This window comes from Protobothrops mucrosquamatus, unplaced genomic scaffold (assembly GCF_001527695.2).
Source record: "Protobothrops mucrosquamatus isolate PMUCROS unplaced genomic scaffold, P.Mucros_1.0 scaffold2675, whole genome shotgun sequence".
In the NCBI taxonomy this organism is placed as follows: domain Eukaryota; kingdom Metazoa; phylum Chordata; class Lepidosauria; order Squamata; family Viperidae; genus Protobothrops; species Protobothrops mucrosquamatus.
In genome coordinates this window covers 5,577-12,807 of record NW_015388722.1, presented here as the reverse complement: position 1 = coordinate 12,807, position 7,231 = coordinate 5,577, and positions in this window count along the sequence as shown.

The following is a 7,231-nucleotide window of genomic DNA, read 5'->3' as shown; positions in this document are numbered from 1 at the left end:
GGCCAAGCAATGTCGGCTGGCGACCCCCAGGGGGAGGGCCTTCTCTGTGGGTGCCCCTGCCCTCTGGAACGAACTACCCCCCGAGATCCGGATGATTCCGGATCTCCTTACTTTCCGCCGCGCCCTCAAGACATGGCTTTTCCAACAAGCGGGCCTGGCCTAGGGAGGATTTTAAATTGGGTTTCTTAGAAATTTTAATCACCACAACTCTAAAATATTGGTTTTAATTTGGTTTTATTCGGTGGGGTTTGTGGGTTTGTTTTTGTTTTAAAAAAATGTTGTGAGCCGCCCTGAGTCCTTCGGGAGAAGGGCGGGATACAAATTGAATAAAATGAAATGAAATGAACCCAACATATCAGAATACCAAAAGGAATGCTCAAAAGCTCAGGTCAAAGTTCATGCCACAGGAGCAGGAAACAACCTCAAACACAAAAGCCCAAGAACGTATAAAAACCCACCACTCCCAGCTACATGTGGTCAGCTTTCCCAGAGCCACATTTCTGTCTGGCTCTGCTCTTCAATAAACTACAACCTTCTTTCTAAAGCAGTCTCCACTTTGTTTATTCCTGGCTTGGACTGGACCCTGATGAAGATTTTTCTTTCAACAGTTCCTTTTTGACTGAATATATTTCCTCTACATCAGAGGTCCCCAGCCATGGACCAGCACCAGTCTGTAGCCTGTGAAGAAGCAGGCTGCGCAAGCAAGCAAAGCCCCATCTGCACCCATGCGGGATCCAGGCAGCGCATAAAACCACACACCCCTGGTTCGTGGAAAAATTGCCATCCACAAAACTGGTCCCTGGTGGCACCCAAACGTTTGGAGGCTGCTGCTTTACATAGTATCCCTGGCAACAATAACTGGATATCGTGACATATTCTTAGATATGTAGCCCAAAATATTTCATACAATATTCGTTTTTACAATTATTTTATAACATGTCTGTTATTTCCATTTTTATAGATATGTGACATATAGTAAGACTGAAAGCACAGCAACTAGTTCCCATTACAGGGACCCATGCTTTTCAAATCTAGCACCAGAATTCATACAGTATTCATTTTTACAGGTACTTTATAACATGCCCCTTATTTGCATTTTATGGATAGAAACCTGAAACTGAGTTATAGGAAGACTGAAGGCACAGCAACAAGTTCCCATGACAGGAACCCGTATCTTTCAAATCCAGTACCAGAATCCAGATGGGCTAGCCAATGAGTTTCTCTGACTGATTTCTACACCAGACTCCCAAAGCTNAGTTCCTTTTTATCTAAACCGCTTATCACAAGACAGAGAATCTCTGACACTCCAGAAGTTGCTGACCAGCATCCCTCACAGTTTGCTATACCAGCTGAGGTTTCTGTGAAATATGATTCAGCAACATATGGAGGACCATCACAGCTTGTTCTCCGAGATCAGAATTATAAAATCTCAGAAGAGAATCCAACCAATGTTGCCTTAACTCCCTGCCCCCATAGCTGAGCTGGGAATAGGCTCCCCTATACTAGAGTGGGACAACTTGGTGTCCTCCAGATATTTGAGGCTGAAATGCCTCTCTCTTGAAACTGGTCATGCTGCCTGTGCAGGAAGAGAAAGAAAATTCAAAACTTCTGTAAGGCATCAGATTGTCAAGTCAGCCTTAGGAAGAAAATATGGGATTGGCTTCCAGCCTCTGTGCTTCTTTGGTACCTCTTTCCATTGCTGCAGTTGTATTCCTCAGCCTCTACTTCTGCTTCTTTCTGCCTGGCTGGTTCTGGGTGCAACTGGTAAGTGGAAGTTTCCTCTTCACCCTGTTTATTTCTGGAGAACTGTTTTTTACTTAGCATGCTTATGTTGGTTTGTTTTCTTGGCATTCCATCTGATTGGTTGTTAACCAAAGCCCTCTTGTAATTCATTGGATGCTGAAGGTGCTGTGGGTGTGGCTCTGCAAAGCCACAAGAATGGGAAGGGAATATTCAGCTCAAAGGATGTGACTGGAAGGGTGGAGATAATCCATATGGAGCATGTGAAGGCTGAGCTGGTCTTTTGGAACTATGTGGGCAGAGACAAGAAAAACAGGGAACCTGAGGGAGGGGGAGGGGTAAAACATAGGAATAGACCCTAATAGTACAGAAAAAAATATTAAATTTATATGCCACCAAGAGTTGCTGGGAATCAGGTAGCATATAAATTTAGTATATCATCATCATCCAGGATCTGAAACAAATGATTCTCTGTGCCAGGCTTACTTGATGAATGCAAGTAGAATTTTAAACAGGATCCACCCCCTACCACATATGATTTTAAAATATTGCAAAGTTTTCATATTTAAAACATTGAGAAATGAAATATTTTGCACTGTTGGCTAGGTAGCCTCCCTAACAGTGCAATAGTGCCATGGGAATTGTCCTCCCTTGCGGTTACTCTGATGCTCAAAATTCCACTTTTCTCCTTCATCAGCCACAGGAAGGCTGGTATTCTGGAGAAGACACTCCCTCTTCATATGTGGAGTCCTTGTTTGTTTTTTTCAGAAACTGGAGTGAGCCATAATCTTGAAAAGACATGCTCCTATCATAATCCTGCACGTGACATAGGAACCAACCACTTATGTCTTTGCACCTCTGAAAATAATCACATCAAACGAAGATGTCATCTTTCAGGCTATAATGAGAGTGTTTTAGAGTGCCTGTCCTTGATCAGAGCTCTTAATTAAGCATCCTGTGCTGGAGGGAACAGGTTACACTGGAAAACCTTTGGCACATTTACTGTGGAACAGCTACATGAGCAGCCAGAAGAATCTGCGTTATGAGTCATTCAGCAACAAGGCCTTTGACTGCCTGTGATGTTACCATCCCAGACCAGCCGTAAATTGCAGCATCATGAGTTTCTGCCACAAAAGAGATGATTAGGCAATTCACATGGCATTGTTCTGCTATAGGCTACATGCAGAATTATTATTTTATTGGTTAAATTTATATGTCTTTTCCATTAAATTTTTATTTTTATAGTCAATGAAATGTAAAAACCTGATCAGTGGAAAAGATGATATATGTTAATATAGACCGCAAGACTTGGATCTTAATAAAACAGAATGAAATCTTTCAAGACTTTCAGCTCATTGGTTTTAATATCTTCAAATAAGCAGCATAGTTTATATATAATCTTTTCTTTAGAAGAATGACAGACTAAGCTCTGGGACTATGCATCATTATCAAAAAATAATTCAATAGGATACAGAATTTAAGTTAATATAGAATTAGTTTGTGGATTATTCTTCTGCACATCAACTTGGACAACATCCAAGGTTTGAACTTAGGAGAAGTTCAACATAATTTTTTAAAACATTAGAGCTTGTCTGATTTGTTACAATATACCTTTTTGGTTAGATAAAAGGTCTAATTATATCTAACTAAAGTTAGATAGAATAACTTATGGAATAGTCTGTAATCTAACTAAAATAATTTTTATCTTCTTTGGGAGACAGGAGTTGGTTCTCAGTGGTTTCTCATCATTTTGCAATACGCTCAGTCTCATAAAAATAAATATCTAATTGTAATAAATATTTACACTGTGTATATGAAGTACATAGTAAAGATCACAGATTCCCACTGCATATGGTATGTTCATCACAACAAAAGCAAATCAAAGTGAAACTTATTAATTATATATTGAAGGACTGAACCACATTATTTTTCTCTATAATCAACTAACATCTGTGAATGATTCTTAAAGATAGCAAACAGGAAAATGATTCCTGGTGTGTGATTAGCTATATGTGTGTTGCACACATACAATAAATTATGTTCAGACCGCCAGACATAAGTTCCACCCCAACTCTTTCTACCTAGTAGATCTGAGCCAATTTTATCCTATTTAAATAAGATTCCCAGGTAGTTTTTCTATAGGATACAGGATATAAATTCCAATCTCGTGCTTGAAAGAAAGAAATTAAAAATTACAACTCAGTGTCCCAAAGACTCATCTTTGATGAAAAAAGTTTGAAAGTCTACATTTCTATGTTATACCCAAAGTTTTTTGTCCATATAATCATTGTTTCTTTTACTTGTTCGACTTCCATTTTTAAATTCAACAGAAATTATACAATTTTTTAATCATTTTTTCATCAGAAGTCAACAACACCTGATCAAACTGTCTGATTTTTATAAAAAGACGTATGCTTTAACATCTTTGTCGTACCTTGACTGTATTTGCAAACAGGGCCACCATGATAAGTCAATGCCCTGGTCTTCTAAGTCTTGTTTAGATTTTAATTTCCCATCTGTACTCAGAATATCCTTATATGTTATTTTTTTTTCAAATTTAACTAAATTTGGATGTGCGAATCCCATTCTGGGATTTCCATGTAAATTTTAGGTTTTATCTTTTCCCATACAGATAATAATACATTTCTTATGTAGTGATTTTGGAATTATCTATGAATTTTATTCTTTTGATACCATAAAAATGCGTGCCACCAAAGTTGTAAGTCATGTCCTTCTAAATATAACAACCTTTTATTTCTGAGAGTTATCCATTCTTTTAGCCATGTTAGAGCACATGCTTGGTAGTATAAGGCCCAATCTGGTAGTCCAAATCCTCCATTTTCTTTAATTTCTTGAAGCATTTTCAATTTAATTCTGGCTTTCTTTCCCTGCCAGAATTAAATCATCAAATCATTCAAATCATCAAAAAAAAATTTCTATTTTTACAGGTATTGTTTGAAATAAAAAAAGAAGTTTTGGTAGAATATTAATTTTCAGAGTCGCTATTCTTCCTAGCACTGATAATTGTAGATTTTACCATTTTTCCAAGTCAGTTTTTATTTGATTTAATAATATTATATAATTATATTCTTTTATTATTGCACATCTTGCTGTTAGGTATTTTCCTAGATATTTCACTTTCTTAACTATTTGTAAGTCTATTTTTTCTGACAATTGTGTTTTTTGCTTATCTGTCAAGTTTTTAACTATAACTTTGGTTTTTTCTCTGTTTATTTTCAGTCCTGTTATTTCTTCAAATTCTTCTATCTTTTTCAGTTATTTGGATGTTGTATCCAATGGCTCTTCTAGAATAAATATCAGGTCATCTGCAAATGCTTGTAATTTGTAACTTTCATCTTTTATCTCCATTCCTTTAATTTCCGGATCTTGTCTAATGTTTCTATTGAGAACTTCCAACGTTAGTATGAATAGCGGTGGGGATAGTGGGCCAGTGGTGGTATTCAGCCAGTTCGCACCATTTAGGTAGAACTGGTAGCTAATTTTTTGTTGCCCAGGCCCAGAATGGACTTCTGGAAGCGGCATCCACACACAGAACTGGTTGTTCACATATTTGAATTCCACCACTGTAGTGGGCATCCTTGTCTTGTGCCTTTTTTATATTAAAGTTCTCCATATAGTCTCCATTAACAATTACTTTTGCTGTTTGTTTATCATATATTGTCTTAACAATATTTATGAACTTTTCTCCAAAGTCCATACAGTTTAATTGTTGTATCATAAATTGCCAGTTTACATTATCAAAAGCTTTTTAGCACCTGGAAAAATTAAAGCCATTTGTTTTCCTGGATGCATTTTATAGTATTCCAGTGTATCTAAAATAATCCTCAAATTGTTTTTTATTTGTTTTTTTGGTAAAAATCCTTTTCGGTCTGGATGGATAAATTCAGTCAAAAATCTTTTCAATCTCTCTGCTATTATTGAGGCAAAAATTTATAATCCACATTTAATAATGATTTTGGTCTATAATTTTTTATCTATGTCAAATCTGAATCTTCTTTTGGTATTAGAGAAATAGCAAAATTTGTGGGAAAGAAATTACAAACTGACAATGGCTACTTCATATAAAGAAAACCTATATAAAATGTTTTATTCATGGCATTTTCCACCTGTTAGATTAGCAAAAATGTTTAAAACAAATATTGGAAATGTAATCAAAATCCTGGTACATATTATCACTTGTGGTGGACACGTGTAAAAGCCAAAAAATGTTGGACTAAAATACATACATGGTTAGAAAAAATGCTAGGAAAACATGTAGATTTTAAACCTGAACTTTTTTTACTAGGTACAGTATAATGCCAGAAAAGTTTGATAAACAAAATGTATATTTAACATTACATGTATTAACTGCAGTGAGGATTGTATTTGCGCAGCACTGGAAAAATGAGACAACACCATCGGAGGAAGCGATAATTAAGAAAATATTGGACTGTGTGGAAATGGACAGACTCACATTGAGACTCAAAGGAAAAGAAGATACAGTATACTTTTAAACATGGAACTTATTTTATCAATGGTTAGAAAAGCGGGATAGAGAGTAAGAACTTAATCTTTATGATTAGGCAAAAATCAACCCAGACAACATGTTGTTTGTTAAGCACAAATAAATTGTAATGATAGAAAACCAATAAAATACTTTTTTAAAAAAAGAAAGTTTACGGTTTAATTACAGTCTAATAAGAGGTTATAAAAAATACTCCTGCCCATTAGCTCTCCACCTATATTTGCTTTTTTAGGACATGAGATTTTTTTATATATTTCAAAACTGAATAAATAAACTTTCTCCTCTTGTGTGCACTGCATAAAAGGAAATAGTGAGTAGGGAAAGGTCTATGGATATTCACAAGGGTATGCTGGGATAAGAATCTGTAAGATGGCAGACATAGTGTTGTGGTCTACGTCTGTCCATACATCTTGACGTTATGCCTGACACCATGCAGATTTTGACATCTCTCCATGGATGGTGTTGGAAAGGACTCTCTGATTTTAAAAAAGTACTATCAATATTTTAAGTAAAAAGTAAACAATAACAAATCTAAAAAGTGAAGTCTTTTACCCATTTCTTTTTACAGAGGACAACTATAACACCAACTAGTATTTTGTGTATTTTAATTTTCTGGCTGATCTTTTAACAACAGGATGCTTTGCATCCATTCAATGTAGTTTTCTATTACTTCTTTTCTTTCTTTGAAGCATGTCTATTTGTATTTTATATGGTTGTGGGATAGGGCTAAATGTGATGGGAGATCTCAATCACTTTAGTCACCCTGAGAATGATATTAATGAAAGCGGAGGCTCCTGGTAGGGTCACGTTTGCAGGAGAGGACACATCCCAAGGTGAGGGATGAAGATAAAAGTAACGGGGCAGATGGAACTCTGTGGGTACAAGGAAAACCAAGCTACCTTGGTTTTATTCTCCATCACACCGTTAGGTGTGGACAGGACACAGTAAAGTGGGGGAGGAGAGCAG